The sequence below is a fragment of the Patagioenas fasciata genome, chromosome 7 (genome assembly GCF_037038585.1).
Source record: "Patagioenas fasciata isolate bPatFas1 chromosome 7, bPatFas1.hap1, whole genome shotgun sequence".
NCBI lineage: Eukaryota > Metazoa > Chordata > Aves > Columbiformes > Columbidae > Patagioenas > Patagioenas fasciata.
The window spans coordinates 11,578,614-11,599,211 of NC_092526.1; the positions used below are offsets into that span (position 1 = coordinate 11,578,614).

At 40.6% G+C, this 20,598-nt stretch overlaps 1 long non-coding RNA gene across 2 annotated transcripts; it reads right to left on the reverse strand.

Moving 5' to 3' along the window:
* Window positions 1-797: 797 nt before the first annotated feature.
* Window positions 798-20,573, reverse strand: LOC139828414 (uncharacterized). Of its 2 annotated transcripts, none has more exons than XR_011739961.1 (3): window positions 20,267-20,573; window positions 18,311-18,473; window positions 798-1,379 (listed from the first exon to the last, which is right to left on the reverse strand). It is a non-coding gene; the product is annotated as an uncharacterized lncRNA (long non-coding RNA). The 2 variants fall into 2 exon arrangements; XR_011739962.1 differs by lacking the exon at window positions 798-1,379 and adding an exon at window positions 17,736-17,963.
* Window positions 20,574-20,598: the final 25 nt, after the last annotated feature.

Genomic DNA, 20,598 nt, shown 5'->3' on the forward strand with positions numbered 1-20,598 from the left:
GCTACAGTTAACATTATGTGGTTTATAGGCCCTTTAAGCATTTGCATGTCTAAAGACCACTTAAAAGTATTATTTCTTTTAAGACTCCTGGTTTTGTCCGAGCCCATGATGAATTTTGGCTACTTCTCTGCTGCAATCATAGAGCCAAAACATATATTTTTCTTACTGCCTTCTCCCAGATTCTATTCTGTATTTAGAAGCTAACAGTGATGGTTTTGGATTTGCAATGATGATATTAAGCTAAGTGTAAAATATTTTTCTTGGCATAAGCTGGAATATAAATAGCTTTAACATCAGTTTCAGGTTCTCTTTATTCCCCTAGGCAATGCCAGTTCTCTTTCATAGGTATTCTCAGAAGTAAGATCATCCCAACGTCACCCTTGCCCCAGCACCCCCTTTCCAAGAAACACAAGCAAAGCAGGACCCAGAACTCTTCTCTGCTCCCCAAGAATTCAGACAGACAACACAGAATTATTGCTTTGTGCAGATGTTCCCATACATTCCCTCCACCTTCATCCTCCTGCCCTCCCAGTCCACAGAGATGCAGCAGTTCACCATGACACCGAGCTCTCTCTGGCACTAGCACTGTCCCCAATCAAAGTTTGCGTTTTCTTTTCAAAGAATTTTTCACCACAGTATTTTTCTGTCTCACACTGGCCCCTGGGCCAGGGCTTGAAATTCAAGGGCTACTGATTTTCTTCTGTAACACCAGGCACAGAGGAATGATGCCAGCTAGTCCACGACCCTCCATGCGAGAATGCGGTGGAGCGTTCCTGCGAGTAATGGGAGTAGAGTTTAAGTGATTTCTTTCACAGCAGCCATTGACTAAGGAATGACAAACTCAGATCAGATTTTTCTTTCAAAAGCACTTATATTTTTATTTATAAAACACTATGTGTCAGGAATTCAATTTTCTCAGTGTAGCATATATGGAGCAAATATAGGCATTTGTCTTTTCAAACTTCCTAGTTCTTCCCAGGAGCGTTCCTGAACAGGCACCTGCAACCACTGCTGTGCTGTGAAGAAGACTCTGGCGATGTCCCACCTCAAGGAGTCGCCAATACCTACTGTCTCTCTGCTGTCCCTCCACAACCATAGGCAGCAATGCCGATGGCAATGGCAGCTGACACAACAGCCAGCAGTGTGCAGAGGAATGGAGGAGTCACAACCCAGCCTCAGACACTCCATGTGTTAGATGAACACACACTTAATGATCCCTCACATGCCATCGCTGGCTTTACTCCACTTTTGTCTCTGCCATCTCGTAGCCCCACCCTGATCCTTGCAGAAGACTTAAGATCATCCCCAGAGAAAGCATCACGTGGAGGGGCAGGCTTGGAGTGTGTTCACGGCAGCAGAGCATCTCTCCTAACAGCTGGCTGTGGAAACGAGAGCAAGAATCATCACCACAAACCCGCCGAGGAGCCTCAGAGCCCGTTCATGCAGCCTGTCTCAGGCCATGTACGGAAGAGCTGCTATTGTTAGTACCACTCAGGAAATGTTCGAGGCAGTGAGTAATTGTTTACGCTCAGATTCTTTTATCAACGCTTAATTAACTGCAGTTACAACACATGTTCACTATTAATATTTTAAATTACTGAGATGTTTTTAAAATCTATTCTGTCAGTCTTAGAAACTTTCACCAGAGGTTCCAGCAGTGATGGGACATAGTCCTATGCTTGTACTACTAGCCATTTCTAACTTCAAGGTCTTCAACTATGATCTTGCATGAGTTCTACATTTCAGGCTCATTACAGTACAAAAGGGACTGTTTCTAAAAATTATCTGATGCTGATTTAATTATCTTCCTTTGTAAACAGCTCCGAGCATTTCTAAAATACTGTTTTACCAAGCTACAACAAAAGCTGTTGTCATCCAGCCATGCTACAGAAAGTGGTTACTTTGGATTTGGCCACATCTTCCAAATGCACCGTTTCATCAGCCATTTCATCCCACAGAAGAAGCCACAATGAGAAACATTTTGCTTCTAAAATCCAGAGACCACTTCTAAACGTCTAGAAATTTTCCCCCAGTTGGTTTCTTCAGCTGCATCCCCTCTGCTGCAGTAACTGAGCAGCAGCTTTTTCACCTTTTAAATAAGAACATACCTCGTCTAAATGTATTCAAAGACTAGTTATCCTTTTACAGAGACCTTGGAGGACTGCAAAAGAAAGGCATTTTACAGTGCCTGGCTTTTGTTGAAAAATCAACCAGGGGTCCAAAAATTAGCCAAAAAAACCTTCTCCTCCTGACGATTACAGGCTTGCAAGAAGATTCGTTATGTGGGTCACAAGGCTTGAGTTGATCATTCGCAGCTTATGCTGCAGACGATCTGGCTGTGCAGTACACCTAGTGATTAAAGATTTCATGTTTGTGGTTTTGCAGGGGTTTAGTATCTACAGGAGTTATTCTGACAGTTTGAGGGGACATCAACTAGTCTTGTTGTTCCTGCCCACCCCTTTCAAATATTGGCAAGTAAATAAAGATTACAATTAATGCATTCTTTCTGTGCGTCGTTGCACTTACAGTTGATCAAATCTGGCAACATCTTTCCATTAGCATTGAGAATACTGCATTATTTTTTCTGGAGTAGTTATACATTTTTTGGTCTAATCTGTGTGGCTTTATGCTCACATATTACAGCCTCTCCCTTTCCTTCCTGCCGTACTTCCCTCCTTGGAGATATCATGTTGTACATGATTCTGTTCCCGTCTCCCTTCCACTGCAACCATTATTGGATCAAGAGTCTTCCTCGGTTACCCACTGGAGGAAACAAATTCCTACCATAATGGCATCTGAATGTCTGTGGGTAGGTCATTATAAACCATGGCTCTGACTTCCAGGGACATTATTTCCAAGCCAAGTTCCCCAAATAGTGCTCATAAAAGCTTGGGCGCTTCAGCTCAGTGTAAGCATCTGCACTCCAAGCCTGTGAAGGCACTCTGCATCTCGGTTTTAGGAATAAGATCTGTGTTTGTTAGATTCTGCAGTGCTTGCACTACCTAATAGAGACAATAATAGCTGAAGGGGTGCTTTATCTAAGATTTCAGTTATTCTTGTTCTTTCTACTCCATAATAGATAATGAATTGCAATATTCTCATGCTTCAGTCCAAATGTGTTTATTGAAGGCTTCCATTGATCTAGACGATATTAGGACTACTACTAGAGGGGTATCCACATTTCAATGAAAAGTTATTTTTTCCACAGGCAGGAAAGGACTTAAAGGATCATTTTAGAACAGTTAAAGAGAAAGATTTAACTTCATATCCTTTAGCTTCATTTGCTGAGGGCAGCAAACATTTTATCTACATACAGAGCACAAACAGTGATAATCAATATACTGAAGTCTGTGCAACCCTTACTTATGTGTTCTGTTGATTAATTCAGAATTGCTGTGATACTCTAGCATCACTTTCCCCAAGGTATCAGCACCAAGATGACATCTCCTGATCCATTTCTTACAAAAGAGCTTTCCCATACACTAGGAAAAAAAAAAAAAAAAAACAACAACAACAACAAAAAACCCAAATGAGCAAAAATTGGAGACTTTGTGATAAATGCAGATTTTTGTGTCTAGTGCTTCTGGGAAAAAAAAGGAAATAAAAACAGTGAGGGTAAGCAGTTTGATAGTTAAAAATGGACTCTGTAATTTAATGTAACATTAAAGGGCTGCCTTTGCACAGCCATTCTGAATCTGCTTCCAGTCGAATCAAGGACTGATACTTATTATTGAAGCTACGCACAATCCGAAAAGATGAAACTGACGCATGGTTTTCATATTAAAAAAAAAAAAAGTCCTTCTTCACCTTTTCAGTTACATAGTAGCTATAACCATTATCTAGTAATATAAATCCGTATTACTTGTACTGAGGAGTTCCTTGAATATTCCCACTTTTTCTAATTAGGCTGAGCAAGGAATTATTGTTAAACTTGTTGCTAAACTCCAGTTTTCAGCAGGATTTTTCATATGCATTTTTACTTTGTGTGTTTGCATGGTTTACCTGAAAGTGGGGCTCTGCCAGCAATTTTTGACCTGAGAACTGGACATACCAAACACATTTTTAGGAAATTATGCCTCATTAGTTCTACTACTAACAGAAATATTTGAGTTTTGTCCTGTGTATTTTATTTTCAATTTGCTTATGTGTTTTGGGGAAAAACAAGCTGCTTATGATATGCCCTGGGCATCTGGAGAAGTTATGAGTAGGTGAACGTGGTGGTTCTGGTCTCTCAGGAGAAATTCCCATGTAGAGCTGAAGCTGCCCTGGGAAAGGTCTTTGTCCTGCACCCTGAGCTCTAATGCTGGACCTGCCGCCTGCATCGTTACATTTGATACGCATTTTTCCTGAAGAACTCAAAGCAAAAATGGAGACACTAAGTTTTTTAAGACACATCTACAGTAAATACTTCTTATGTTGTATGACTTTGGAAGCTTTGTAGCTGTCTTGCTGTCATTCTTATTATCCGGAAGGTCATTTAAGCATGAATGAATGCTCTAAAGATTGCAAGATAAGACATTAATGCCTGTCTTACTGGATATACAATTTCTTCCATTGTTTTTCAAGAAAAGGGCAAAACTTATGGGAATGAATGGCAGTGAAATTCAGGCTGGGAATAAAAACAGTAGAGAGTGTAAGATGAGAGAAAAAAAGGCTTGTTGTAGACGAAGGAGGAAAAAAACATTCTGTGCAATCAACAGCATCCTGGAAATTACCTGTTTCCTGGATGGGTGAATCACTGAAACACTTGAGGGACAGCTTAACAGTTAAGTATCATCACAATTTATATTCTGTTACTTTTAAGCTTCTCCTCTATAATTTTATTTTCAAATAATTGTTGCTAGAATGCCTTTGCTTTCTTTTTAAGTATGCCTGATCCCACGAAGGATTTCAGTTAGCTCTAGCAGGCATGAGGTATGCTGTTTCTTTGGAAACATCAAATCTAATTAAAATGGTAGTGCAGAAATAATGCCCTTGGGTGCCTGCAACCTGAGGCTTATCTGGGATGCTGGGAGATGGGATAATCTCTCATCAGTCTGTAAAGGTCACTTTGGGGACTAGTGGCATCACCTTCCAAGACACAGAGAAGCCAGATGTTAATAATGCCTTGGAGCAAGGGACAGAAAGTGGGGAGAGAACCAATGACACCAGGAAGCCTTAGATTGTCATCATCTACCGCTATTAATTGTTAGTGACTGCTTGACTTCTCCAGTGGGCATAATTTACCCAAACTGTTGGGTAATGGTGAACCCAGTGCCCAGACCCAGCGCTCCAGAGGCAGCCACCCACAGGCGCGCCATGAACCAGCCCTCCCTGCCTGCGCTTGGTGCTTCTCCACACCACCCCTTTTACTTTGCATATGTATTTTCTGTTGCCACGCCACATTGCTGTTCATTACATCGTTCAGCAAAACTTTGAAGCTTTCTTTTACTGGTGAGGTGTTACAAGCTCCTTCCTACTCTTGACAAGAATATTTTCTCTTAGATCTGTTAATTTATATTTTCCAAAACTATGTTTTCCTTCTTTAATTGTTGTTTTTTTATTCTTGCAACAATTCCTAATGTACTATAAATTTTACTATTTTGGTGTTTTCTCTCTCTTTAAATCTTTTATTAAAGTTAAATTTGGCTCTACTTTACAGCTTGTTTCCTGTCCTTTAGAGAACTTGCAGTCTGACTATAGTGCTCCTATGCAGCTAATGGTAAATTCTGAACCATGAGTTTATATCCTGTGTGCACTCACACAATCTACTACAAAACTAGAGAAATTCTTAATACCCAAATACCCAAACAGGTAGCTATTTTTTTTTTTTTAATTCTTTTGGCTTCAATCATATGAGACAGAGCACTTTGGAAGATATTTATATTCTGTAATGGTGATAATAAGCAGTATTTTGTTCAGTTGTAAATACATTGCCTCGGGGTTTCAGTTGATATTCTGTAGTCTTGTACTTGCAGGCAAGATAATGAGACAGCTTGACATGCTTTCTTCAGTCCCATACAGAATTTCACAATCCTACTGTCCCTTCTTAATTACCTTCTCTCCAGACTGCACACATACACAGCCACATTAAAACCAGATGCTGTTACATACATAAAAATGCTGAAATTTATTATTCAGTTTTATTGAAGCCAAATGAGTCCTGGTCAAAGCTTATGCCGTGGATAAAGGTTGTGTGTGAAGAGGAAATGGGCTTTCCAATAGCAGCTGTAGAGCCTAAAGCCTCACGTAGAGTGTCAACAGTCAATCTGTTCATACTTAGGCAGTTTTCAATATATAGTGAAAGCATGGGGATTTTTTTGCTTTGATTTCATTTGGTTTTTTCTTAGCATGTGGTTTCAGATCTATTTGATTAATTGTTTTCAACCTATCATTACATTTGCCTTAATGAGATTAACTTACTAAAAGCTGTAGTTCCACGAATAAACTAATTCATTCATGTGCTCAGTACTTTAGACATATAACAAATTATTTTGAAAAGTTCTCAGAGAAGAAAATCTATTGCACTAGAGAAACTGTTCAAGCTTTTATTACAAGATTTGTTGCAAATCATTTAGCACTTGAATACTTCTGCTGATTAATAGGAATCTGATCTGAGTCTGAGTCTCTAGTTTATGCTGTTAATTAATTAAGGCCATTTTTCTGTGAAGTCAATGTTATTATTAATTTTTTTATGAGGCTAAAAGACTGCAAACTCAATTCTGTTTTAGAAGATGAGGGATGCATACAGAGAAAAAGGCAGCGTAAATCTTGTAATCCTGAAAGTTTAGTACAAATAGGCCAGGAATATGTGTGATTAATTATTACTAGAACCTGGGAAGCTGAGATATAGAAAGCTATCCAAACCAAATTACATTGTAAGTCTGTGGTAAAGAAATTAAAGTGTTTCTTTAGCTTCACAGATGTGATGAAAACATTTCACTTTGATGTGACTAGGCTACCTCTAATTTCCAATTTTCTGCTAACGTGAGAGACACGTTTATGTAACTAATGAACTTGTTTTTCCATTTCAATCAGTTCCATTTGAAAATGAAACTCTAGCAGCAAAATGTATGTATTGAGGGGGGTTTTCCTGCGTTTTATTTTGGGACTTGATTTTGGAGTCTCTTTTGGTTGTTTCTAACCCCAGCCTTTTGGATGTTTCAGGGTGCAATGAATCAGGTGTTTCCACTGAAGCGAGGGTGTTTGCCAACTTACACGTATTCAGAGAACGAGCTGGCAGGAAGCCTCTCTCCTTTTCATTAAGGGGTCAAATTGCAACTGATCTTTTTTCATGCCTACAAAAGCATTGGGAACTGACAAGTCTGGAGACGGACACTTTCTGTTCACATACAGAAATGTCCATTCCTCTTCTATGACTCTCGTTGCTATCTAGAAACTGTAGTTGGTCAGCAAGTTGTCATTTCTGTTGAAACACTTGTCATTTCTGAGAAAGTGGTGCATGAGGGTGCTAAATCAGCACTACTAGTGAGATAAGTAGTCTGAGCAATAATCTGGTTTAAGAATAATTAAGATGTACCAGAAATCCTTCTAGATCTTAAAAAACACCCACACCATGCTTCATGAAACAGTCAGGATGCCTTTCAAGAGACTCTCTCTGTGTGAAAGTAGGTTCCTGAGTATGGGAGAAACACTGAATCCCATTTGTTCCAGTGAGCGTATTGATAAACAGCCACATGCAATCATAATTCATCTGGATCTCACACCTTTACTATTGTCTTACTTTGGGGCTGGTTTTATTTCTTCATCTTTTTGGAAGACATTTTGCAACACACCAGTAGAAACATCCTTCCTGATGAAATTATGCCGGAGATCTGGAGATGTAAAGAAACTGTGGTTAGTACATATCTGAAAATTTAGGAAAAGCTTGAAAATGGTGTTCATTGGAAGAATCTGCTGTTTATGATGTTTCTGCTCCACTCTGCTTCACTCCTTTATTTCTGTGGTTCAGCAAAAAACTTATGCAGCCCTTTGAGCTGCTACAGCCATCAGTCTTCAAATACTTCAAGCTCATTCAGAAGAATTATTTTTGAAAACAATAATCAGAGTTGACATCTGCATAGCAATACATCTTAGTCTGTTTTGAAGGTCAAGAGGCAAACCAGCAGCCTTTCTCCAGATTAAGGCTTGGAAAGAGCTCAGTCCTCTGCTTAACGACTAAATATTGCTTTAGTGCTAAAGACAGTCACGCATATACATATGTATATTTATACATGTATGCATCTAGCAGCAAACAAATCCTACAGCCACAACATTGTTCTTAAAATACTCTAATATTTTGTTAATCCTTATGGCTGAATAACAGAGCATTAGTCACAGTTTTCTATATCAGAAGCATTTCCAGAAACAAAATCCACAAAGTACACGCTTTCACCAGAGTCAAATTTCAACTCCTCCAGCAGGGATATACACTGAATATCTTAATGAATGCCAGGTACCCAATACCTACCCACAGCTGCCTGCCTTTCCCAGCTAACAGCTTGTGTTGGAGCAGCATCAAAGCTACAGGCGCAGCAAACGTACGCACCTGCACAGAGTAATTACCAGAGCTAATGCCAGTACGTATTAGCTTCAGTGCTCTTGTGAAAAAAGTATGGATTAACTCACAGTATTCAGCTTATTATAGCTGTCTCACTGCACATCCAGCTTTTATGAGCACTTAGCAATATCCATCTAATGTTCCTTTTTTATTTCTGATGATGGAGTCCTTCAGCTGTGACATTGGAGTGTACTTCAAAGATACTCCATTGTCTGCTTTTCTCCCTCCTTTTTTTTTTCCCATTTCAAACTCAGTGTTATTTTGCAGGTTACTCATGTCCTGCCACCGTGCATACACCTATTGATCTATTTGCAACTTTTCTTATAATATTTACTTTTAAATGTCTTAATACTGGTTTCTTCCTCATCATCTGGAACCAGTGTGAAGATTGGTAAGCCCCAAAAGACAATTTAGAGATCACTTCTGAAAATCAAAATGGCTTTGACAATCAGTGCTGCCTGCAGTGGGTATCCATCTAATGAGAGCTGAATTTAAACATCCCTGACTTCTGACCAGTATTGTCCTATACCGGAATAAATCTGGAAACATAGAAATGAAAAGCTGCTACTTCTCTCACCATTTTCTTGAGCTGTCCCCAAATCCACTTAAAGTTATATATATTGTAAAGTTTCAATTCCTTTCCTGTGAAAATGGAGTAAAGATAAAAATAAATTTGAGCTCTAATACCCTGCCTATCCTGTGTATGCCTGTTTTGTCTAGACTGTGAGCAATGAGAACCAGACACCATCTGAAATGTTAATTTAGTTTATTAAGGAAATGAGACTTATATGATCCTGGTGTCTGTCTCTGTCCTCTTAGTCTCTTTAGAACTCATTTTCTGATTTCAAGCAAATGTGACAGAAGTGGGAGAACAACAAGCTAATTAAACTACTACAAATTCGGTGAAATGTAAAAGTTGGATAGAAGAGAGCTTTAAATGCCCTGAAAGCCTGCTGCAAGAATGCACATGTAGTCTGAGATTAAAGAATTCATACAGTAAAGTTCCCTTATAAATCCCATCTCTGCAGGAAAAAAAGAAAAAAAAAAATAAAAAACACTAGAATCTGAAGTTACAGTTGGTCAAGAAATAGAAATAAAGAGCAAACCAAGCTTTATTAGTCTGGTGCCCAGGGAATTAGTCTGCTTATCTGTCGACAAACAGCAATGCACCCTGCGATGCGCAGGAGGAACTAACACTGCAGCGTGACAGGGTTCAGATTGTCCTGGTTCTGGCTGGGGCTGGCAGCCTGCGGAGCCGGCACGGCTCGAACAGACACCGAGCTGCAGAAATGCTCTCTGAAAAGAGAGTGTTTGCTAGAATTGTACTCACTTGGATTTGGCTGCCAAAAACTTAGCAACTACAAGGGCAACCCTGACAAAAGTAATTCTTTTGATCAGAGGTGGCTTGAATACCCAATGTTTCACTGCAGGGCTGCAAAGAAAGGGGATGCCAACTTGGATGTGTGCTGGTTCGCTGCTGCAAGGAAGACAATTAAGTCATTTTTAAAAGACTCTTTTCCTAGCATGGGTGAAAGGAAGAGCATAAGTGGTATTAAGAAGCTGCCCCTGGAAGAGTAATTCGTAGTGACACTGGAGCAGTGCCGTGAGCAAGAGCAAGCAGATATGGTGTATTTTACACTGAGCATGTGGGATGAGAACGGGAAGATGAACCAAGAAAGACCTGAGAAGAATGTAGTTGCATTTTTTTCTTGGTACTACGTGTATCTCTGGGCTGTTAGTCATTTTTGTGCTCAGTCTCTCCCCATTTTCAGACCAAAAGTTCAGGGCCACTCTGAAGTCATTTTGCACTTAGTTTAAGGGTGGACATGTGACAGAATCAGCTGCTTTTCATCTACCTCCCTTCTCTTTGGAGAGCCCTGTTCCACTCCTAGCAGAGAAGGGAGTCCTTTTTCTGAAGATGGAGGAGAAAATCTAACTCCCAGAAAGAAAATTCAGCTTTGCACATGCTGATGGTGTCGTGTCAGGGTTGTAGGCAGGCAAAATAGCTCATTAACTCCAAAAAGATGCTTCCTAGGTATCAGATTAAAAATGCAACTATATCCTCTGCAACTGCTAACTATAATTGTCATAACAAGCTCTGGTCATTGTTATTTTCTGGTAGCTGGAGCTCACTGATCCATTCTGTCAGGCAATCACTGCTTTGGAAGTTGTTGAGACAGGGAATGATTTTATTTAGAGTGTAGTTTATTCATTTTCTATCTGTAATGAAAACGAGCTCACCTGCATGCTGCCCTACATCTTCTTTCAAAGCACTCTGCTGATGTAACACATCTCATCAAGGGGACCAGCGGGTTTGTAACCAGGGTTTTTTGTTCCATCAGTCACGAGAGGGCACTGTTAATCATGGTCTCCATCTCCTCTACACAGGGGTTGCCTGCAGGAATATTGTAGTTCGTAATACCTTAATGCCTTGGAGCTATGGCAAACAGTTGTACGTTTTAGAGTTACACTTTAGACCTGCCTCCTCTGGTGGTGTAAGATGCCGACAGCAGAAGGATATATTAATTGTTTATTTACTAATAAGGATCACAACTATTGTAATTTACTCATTGCTTTGCAATCACAGAAAAAGGGACAAGAACTTGTGTAGTTGTCAGCCCTGCAAGCAGATTCCAGGCATCCTGTAACCTTCCTTGGGTGGGGGGTGGAAGAAGGCAGTAGGGTGTTCTTGTAAGAAGCAAAATTTAAGCTAGCACAGTTTACTTTTCTGTTTCTTATAAGCTGTATTGGAAATGCAACAGCCAACATTTGTTTAAGATATATTTTCTCAACACGAGGCTACATGATGGAACTCCTTGCCACAGGACATGTTCAGTTCGGAGAACTAGCATGACTTGAAAGAATCTGAATGTGTCCATGGACACCGGCAAATGCTGAGTCTTAAAAATTAACACAAGTAATTTTAAGTGGGTATTAGTAATTCTTCTGTAGCTTAAGTCATCTCTTTAGAGAAGCTATATGGGGGCTTGCTGTTACGTGTTGCTTGCCGCATGGTGGCTGTGCTGCTCTGGCGAGTCCCAGATGGGTGGCACAGCGCTGGGCTCATGCAGCTGCAGCATCCTCAGTGCCACACTGTGCTGTGTCTCTGCCCAGCAACTTCTTCACACTGTGACCGAGGAGGACCCTATATCCTACAGTATCACTCTTCTAAAGCCTGTACCTGGAGCATTACTCCAAAGTCTGTGATGGTAACAAATACTGATTTGGCACCCCCAGTTTCCTAAGGAATTATAAATTTGGTAAAATTTCCCTTATGCCAAGCTTCTTGTCATGCAAAGTAAGATCAAGTGAGTTCTAGAATTCAAGTGAAGAGAAGCAGGGACCAAAATGTTCTCTATTGCTTTTTCTTCTTATTATTACTATTCCTCATTTTAAGCATCTGAAATGCTGTTTATGTCACTGCCCATGTGCCGAAGATCTTAAACAGCTGCTTGTTTGTCCCATGAGCAAATGGAGGCCTTGACTCTTAGCTCTCTCAGTGCTTTCTCCTCCCTCATTCCCAGTAGGCTAAGATGTGTATGAATAAAATACACAAATGTGTAACATAGAAGTGCTTTGAAGCAGGTTGTGTTTAGCAAAGCAAATGGCCTGACTTTGAGCAGTTGGATATTTGTACTGCAGGAAGATTGTGAAGTCCCACTGGGTGAGGTATTGTCACAGGTCTACAAAGGAAAAGACACTGTTTTGGAAGGAGCCAGGGAACACCTTGTATCCTCCTTGTGTTACAGCCTACAAGTGCAGTCTGATTGTGAATTGCTTGTTTTATCTGAGTCAATGAGCTCAGATAAGTGGACAGGCTGTAAATTTCCTTGGTCTCCCAAAACTTTCCTGTAGTTACTTCCTTGTGTAAGTTCTCCAAAGACTATATTGACACTTACAAATAGGATTAATTCCTGGCTTCTACTGGTTGCTGGTAGAGCTGAGAATTGCATGTACTGCCTTTAGATGTGCTGTGATGGTTTTACTCTTTCTATGAATGATACTGTTTGCTGTGTTAGGACAGGTGAGTGCCATTCACTGTATGAAGAAAGGCAGGGTAATAATACAGTCAGAATGCAGATCTTGCCTCCAAGAAATGAGGCTTCATCTTCTAGCCATAGGAAGAAAAGCTGCAAATGTTGTTTAAAGCTCTTTCAAAGAAAAACTTGGTCCTGCAAAAGGAAGCTGGAGTCGACAATAGAAAGTTGGTGGGATTTTTGCAGGGGGAGGATCCTCCAGATGGACTGTAAACTTCCAATCTGTTCTCTAGGTTTGAGAACTTACTGTGTCTATGGTAAGGATTTGCTCACTGACTACATGCTTTTAAATGCTGTGATGGGAAAAGTGGATTTGAAACAAACATATGAAATGTTCCTGGTCTTGTGTAATTCTTGGTATGTTGACAGAGCAGTAATGAAAGGCTGTTTCAGCTGACCAGTTGGAATATAGATAGAGAATGTGCATGTGGTGAAGAAATCTGCATTCAATTATCGTCCTACCACAGACTGGCTGCAGACAAGACAATTATTCTGTGCCTCAGTTCCCTAATTCTAAAACAATGATATCCCTTTGTTTAACTTGTCTACTTAGATCAGATGCTCCTTGGAGCACTGATTGTCTCTTTAAAAGTTTTTTGTTTTATCAGTTAATACAAAGCAGCTCTGACTATCTGTGCGCTACTAGAATTATATTGCTCCCAATCAGAAGAAGCAGTTAATTAGTCATTTGTTATCTCCGTGTTTCATTTTTGTTTTCTTTATCTAATGCTGGCAAAAATGCTTTCTTCTTGGATAACAACACCACATGGTACTTTCAGAAAACTGTCTTACATTATGTCTTTATTTGTCTTTCATCCCATTCCATCGAAATTCAGGAATATCAGCAATGGCAGTCCAAATTCCCATTTTAGACCATGCAGACATTTTTTTTTCTTAGACTAAAAAAATTTGCTATAAACAAACATATACAACCACCACTGCAGAACCATTTCATTGCTAAGTTAGCCTCCTGTGCATAAAGATAGGTTGGTGCTTTCAGATTAAATTTAAAATGCCAAAATGTCGCTAACGTAGGTGAATTTTAATACAGTCTCTTCTGCATGTGTGTTATTCACATTAAAAATATCGCATTGGCACAGAAGCAGCTTGGGCTGACTTAAAAATATTTGACCAGATAACAAGGAGACGAAACAGTCACTGAAAGCATTTCTAACTTGGGATATTTAATTAGACCTTATGACTGAAAATTCTTACTACCATCAGAACATCAACATTCCAACATACTCCTGGTCGTGTTTATTAAATATTCCCTTTTTTGGTCCTAAGTGTGAATGTTTGGAAAAATGTTAAGTTAATACAACCCACTTGACTTCACTGGCACATTTCACAAAAGGAGGAGGAAAAAATGTGGAAGCCACTGAAAACTAAATGGTTCTTGCTTTGGAGAAAAACAAAGTTCAAGCCAATGCTACAGACTGGCTGGAACTCTTCCACAGTTTTAAAAGGAAAAGACTCAATTGAAGACTCTTTTCACAAAACTCTTTTGCTTCCTTTGAATAAAAGAGGAACCAAACACACTTAATACTGTGTAAAACACATTTCTTTCAGAGAAGCCAGCTTTATCTTCAAGCCCCAGCTCATTAATCTGTTCAAACTTATTTTTAACTTAAAGTCTCAGAAATTTGACACACCACAGGGACTTAAAGTTTTTAGTCTAGATGGAATTTGCTGACAATATTCTCAGCTAAGGCATTGATATAGCAGGATTGGTTTCTCTCATTATGTGTGGTAAGAATAAATGTTTTTCTCAGGGAAAAAAAGAAGGGGACAAATAAAGAATTCATTTTCTGTCTCCATAGATCTGTAAACTGTATTAGCTACATCAGTATGGTATCCTGAGACTTATATGCCATTTATGAATGACGTGCAAATACAGTTGTTCTAGAAGTGGCTGGGAAATCCTGTGTGAAGCATTTCCCCCCACAAGTTGCAGGTTTTCACCTGCTCTGCAACAGAGGTCTAGCTATAAATTCAGAAGCCTAGGTATATGTACAGTGTAATTGGAGTTGGCTTCCAAAATATAGATGGTGAACTATTTATGTGGAACTCCTGCTGCAGGTGGTTGACAATCCCAAATGTGCACTGGAGCATAGTCAGGCACGTGTTGCATTTCCAGGTAAGTATAAAATCCTCTTGAATTTTGACTGTTTGACTATTGGCTGATAAGTGCAACAGAATTTCCTGTCAAAAACTTTGAATTACAAATTCTATGTTACTCTCCTGTTGAAGTTACCTAATCTGAGCTTTGCCAAATAACAACTTCATTGCCATTAATTAGGCAACCTTCAAATATACCTTCTCAATTTATCATGTTTTCATCTTCAGGATAACGAATTTGTGTTATGTGAGACTTACCAGGAGCTGTTTCTATCACACTGTTCTTACCCTTCATTCCCAAGGCTTAGACTACTTGCATGGCTCTTAGGTTTTGTATTAACAAAAAAAAAAAAAAAAAAAATGCAAGAATATTGTGGACCTCTGTAATCATGCTGTAACCATGTAGCCATTACCAGTAGTTCTTTCTTTAGGTTAGAAATTGAGATTAGAGACTGAAAGTTGTAATAAAAGTAAATTATACTCTCTAGCTGACTTGGCTGGTCTCTGTATGGAATGAGAATGGGCACTAACTGCATATGTAACGGCAGCTCTCTAGTGCTCAGCTATTACTTGAGCAGAATGTCGGTGTGCTCTGGTAGAAATGGTTAATAAGTGTATTTGCTGAATTTTTCTAGCCTCTGATTCACCTCAGAACCCCCTTATCAATTTGAACTTAGTTCTGCTGAAGTGAGAGCTTCAGAACAAAAAGCTCTGTCTTTCCCATATGTGCCAGTACTATATGTTTCCATTTCATGAAGAAAAGGATAAAATTAACTCCATGATGCAGAGCGGCAATATTGTCTTTCTGTTGATTGTCTCTCATTTGTAGGGTTAATCTAGCCTCAGTCAGTACCTGTTTCTTGATACCTTTTTGCATAAGACAGAGTAACCAGCTCTCTTTATCCACCACTTGACTCACACGAAAACCAATAGGACTCTGCTGATTGATTTAATTCAGCAGTAGTCAGAAGTAGTTAATGTTTTTAATGTTTTAATGTATGGAAGTGGAGGTTCTCTGCCACCACCAGTGGTTTTAGAAAAATGATGGTGCAGAACTTCTGCAGCCCAACCAAACATTTGGTCTGCTAGTCTGAACAGTTGTACATTTTAGCTGCTATTAAAACCAGTGAAATTGCTAGCTTTTTGCTGTTTATGCCACTAGCTTATACATTATTGCAACCTTTAAATACAAGAGGATAGAACAGCTGCTGGTTTTCCAAATCTGTAATTTCCCCAACAGCCAGACATTTACTGCCCTGTTGCCTTTTTCCAACAAACCTAAAAGTGTAAAGACTCAGATACATGCACACATTACCAGATATGCCTAAAGTGCCTATGTGGTCTTTTGCTGACAAATCCAATTCATTTCTCTTGCTCTTGAATTGAGTGAACTAATGCTGTCCTAAACGTTGTATGTCAATGTTAGCACTCGTGTCTGACCTCTTGGCTTCCTCCCTCCTTAGGTACTCAATCTCTACTTGCAGCATGAAACCCATAGGTCTTCTCAAAGCTTTCAGTGTGTTCATGGTCAGCAAAGGCACAGGCAGGATGGGGGATGATAATTCATTCTGCCTGTGGATTTGGGAAGATATTATAGTAGCACACTTTTAGAAGATTATCTTCTAATCTCAAGAGGCTAGAAGCTGCATTGCTTTTTAAAATGAGTGCTTATATTCTGCAAAAACAGGCACTCATATGACAGGAAAAAAAAAAAGGCTCTGGGAAATGGATGAAGGTGTTCCTTCTCAACAAAGTTACTTCCTAAGCATCTGATTCTACCAGTTTCACTGCTTAATAAGAGGTTGTTTCAAGAACAATCCCTATACTTGAGCAATTCCTGGAGCAGAAGTTTAAATGAGAAGGAAGCACATATAAAGGTGCAATTGTTTTTAGGCACCTTCCGAATCTTACCCTGAAGGGAGCCTAAAAGATTTTACAGAAAGATTCTGAGTGAGAGAATGAATCAGGAAGAAAGCACAAGGCAAAAGGAGAGGATATCTTTGCTCCCCATATGCAGCTCTGCTCCTTGTACTCCTAATCACCTGATAATAATCTGAACCCTATAGTTCAGCTTCAGTAACTCACTTTTCCAAACGCTTCAGCCAGGTAAGTTCATCCTTCATTGTTTCCTGTGCCTTGCTCTACAGAAGCTATATAAGCTCTCTGAGGGTTTTTCTGGTTACAGTCCGTGGCTTGTAAGATACAAAAATCTAAATGTAGGTCAAGATGAGATGAAATCTTTTAAACACAGCTAGCCGCTGTTTCCTAAACATGTCCCTGGAGCAGCTGCATGAAGGATGTTTACAATTAAAAAAAACCCTCAAGCAGCCCTTTAAGAATGCATGGGATTATTCCAGCCAGCAGCATTAACTAAATGTCATATCTGAACATTCATTATCTTGAGCCTGATCTAAGATCAGTATCTAAGGAAGTGATACTGTTGACTTCCAGCATCTTAGAGAGCTCTTAGGACAAAGACCCAGCTAGAAGATAAATGGTCCTAGCAAGGACTCTGGGAAGAAACTCTGACTGGACACGAAGTGTTATGTCATACCGGCTTCTACTAGGATGGGAGATCACTTTTTTTTTATTTTTTTTTCCCTTCTTGATCTGACTTGTGCAATCAAAAAAAAAAAAAAACACAAAACAAACAAACAAACAAACAAACAACAAAAAACAAACAAAAAAATCACCACCAACAACAAACAAACAAAAAAAGGAAAAAAGAGAGAGAAATGTGAGCTCTGCTGAGAACGAGTCAGATGAGTCAGTCCCTTGAAACCCAGCAGGGGCACCGTCTGCTCTCCTTATGGAGCTCAGTGGCTTTCATCTCAATTCAAGTGTCTCCTACCCGCCCCCCTCAGCTGAAGGCAGATGTGGGTTCACTGGCAACATTGGGCCTTGTTCTTTGTGAGTGTTTAAGGCCTGAGCAATCATTTTAAATTGAAAGCAGAGATGGTGATGCTATTACAAGATTGTCTAGAGCAGCAATTCCCAATTGGTAAGACATGAGAACTTTTACAAGAAAGCGGTTGTATGAAGTGTAGGCTAGGAATTAGCAAAGAAAACCATGTGCATTATGCAGAGCAACATCTTCTTGGAGTGAATGCTTAAAAATGTCGAGATGAAAACTCTTTCCCGAAAGTTGCCAGCACGAACTATGGTCAGTTGTGGCATGGAGAAGGTCAAACCAAGCTTGTGCCAGGCTCTGTGTGGCTATCTTAGGGTTTCATGTTCTTTCTTTATTCTGATGCCAGATAAACATCTATCTGCAGAAAGAAAATGTTCATATAATAAGCACCTTTCTTTTAACAGCTCATGTGCCAGTGGGAATGTATCTGGTTGATACTGTGCACATGCACTGCCATTTGAAATCAACTATTGATGGAGAGTCACACACTTCAGCAGAGATCAGGTATGTCTCTCCATTTGTTTTGGACTAAAGGGAAACATATCTGTAGAGTCCAGAATACACCACCTGGCTGTATGTAATTAGCAAAGTAGATACGTACAGTTGAATACTATGCTATGAATGGCCTTACGTGGTGCCATATTACCTGTGAAGTAGAATGACTAATAACTGTCTTTAAAATTTGTTTGTACCGACTCTACTTACCTTTTTTTCGAAGGCCCAGAGCCTTTAAAACAGGGTATCTTGTGCTCCTAGCAGACAGTCAGTCTAAGGGAACCGGGAGTAAGAAAAGTATCACTGCCAGCAGACAACCTCCTCTCCAAGGGGCAGCAGCAATTCCTCCTGGTTTGCTTGGTTTGTACTGCACCTGGAAGAGACAGAGTTCAAAGTGATGGGTACAGCTTTTCATGGACTCATACTGGTAACTTTTGCAGATGCTTGTGCTCAGTAAGACAAACAATGCACCAAGAAAATGCAGCATCTTACTTCCTTATTCAGCCTAGTCAGGTTGCAGGACACATCATCTATCAATGGCTGAAAAATTCACCTCCAATTCAAGATCAAAAACTTTGAGGTGTCTGCAAATGTAAAACTCCTGACATTACTGCAGCAAACTACAGCTTTGCTGTTACTTGCTTATCTTGGGCATGTTTTTCTGAGTTGACTGCTATTGAGTGGAAACAGAGTGAGTGAAAAAGAAAGAATTAGAGTGGTTTTCTCCATCACCCCTAGAGGTAGTTCAGAGCCTGGTGAGGAGGGAGGCTCTCTGCAACCTGTGTAGCAGTTAGGAACCCCATTTTAAGGTACCTAACAGTGATTTAATTGCAGCACAGAAGAATGCAAGATGACAGAGAGGAAATGCTTTATCTATAGAACCTGGGCTTTTGGTATGCTATACCCTTGTGTGTTTATTATACTATAAATGCATTTCAGATAGAAAGTCAAGTTTTATTTGCATGTTTTTTATAAGTGTAAATAAAACTTTTCAAAGTACTAGAATAAAAAGGCTTTATGTTTGCAATGTACCTGGATTTCCCTGCCACTTCCCTGCAGGACTTCTAGTTACACATTGTAAAGCAACAGTTCCAAGGTCTTAGTACTGAAGAGGATGCAGTTTGTCACCATCTCTCATTTGCTTTTCCTTCTACACTACTTTAGCACTTAATTAACTGTAAATGGTTTATTAAACTAAATCCCCTGCCCCAGATTTGGATGTCCCTAGGCAGATGTGCCAGTGCACCAGCCCTAGCCAGACTCTGGGGAGGGGGAGGCAGGGGACAGCCCTGACTGCCCTGCCTGCCTGAGAGGGTGCCTCATTGCTGGGATTGGGGTAGGGGGTGGAAGGACTGCAGCTCTATACAGACCCTTACCCTCTCCATACACACTCAGCATGGGTGTGGTGGGGAGCGACTGAGGGACCTGGGGGGTTCAGCCTGGAGAGCAGAGAGCTGGGGGGGAACCTTCTTGCTCTCTGCAGCTGTCTGAAAGGAGGTTGTAGCATGGAGGGTGTTGGTCTCTTCTCTCAGGTAGCAAGGGATTAGACAAGAGGAAATGGCCTCAAATTGCGCCAGGGGAGGTTTAGATTGGATATTAGGAAAAAATTCTCCATGGAAAGGGTTGTCAAGCATTGGAACAGGCTGCCCAGGGAAGTGGTGGAGGCACCATCCCTGGAGGTGTTTAAAAGGCATTTAGACAAGGTTCTTAAGGACATGGGTTAGTGCTAGAGATAGGTTAGATTATAGTTGGACTCAATGATCCTGAGGGTCTCTTCCAACTGAAATGATTCTATGATTCTATATGCACACCCCTATAAGCACACACCTTAAGTATCCTATTCAAGTCCTGTACAGGCCTCCACATACATCCTCTGTGCACTTCCCCTATATGCAAGCCATAATTCAACCCAGAAAACATATATACATTTCGTACATATTTCACTCACATCCCATACAAGACTATAAACACACCTTGTTATGCTTCCCTATATAGTCTCCATACATATACTGTTTACTGCCCCCCTCATATGCACCTTATGCAACAGCCACTTCTCTATACGCTCTTCCATGCACATCTCATATAGCACCCACATGCATTCCTATACAATCTTCACACACCCCATGTACAGAGCTCTATACACTCCCCCACACCCAGCTGCCCCACCTGTGCGAGCTACACTCCACAGGTGCTGGACTGGCCCGGCATGGCCGGCCCCTCCCCATCGCCGCTCTCTGCGGCGGACCCAGGACTTGGCCCCCAGCCCTGCGGCCGCTGCCTAATAAGGCTCCGAGGCGGCCGCCAGCCTGCTCTGGCGGGGCAGGGAAGGAGTTAAAGGGAGCCGCGCCGACCGCGGCGAGTATCGCTGCCGGGCACCACTTCCCCCGCGGGCTCCGCGTTTCCCCAGCTGCCGGAGTGCGCGGGGCTGTGGCTGCTGGCTGGGCTGAGCTGAGCTGAGTAGAGCCGAGCCGAGCTGAGCAGAGCCGAGCCGAGCGGCA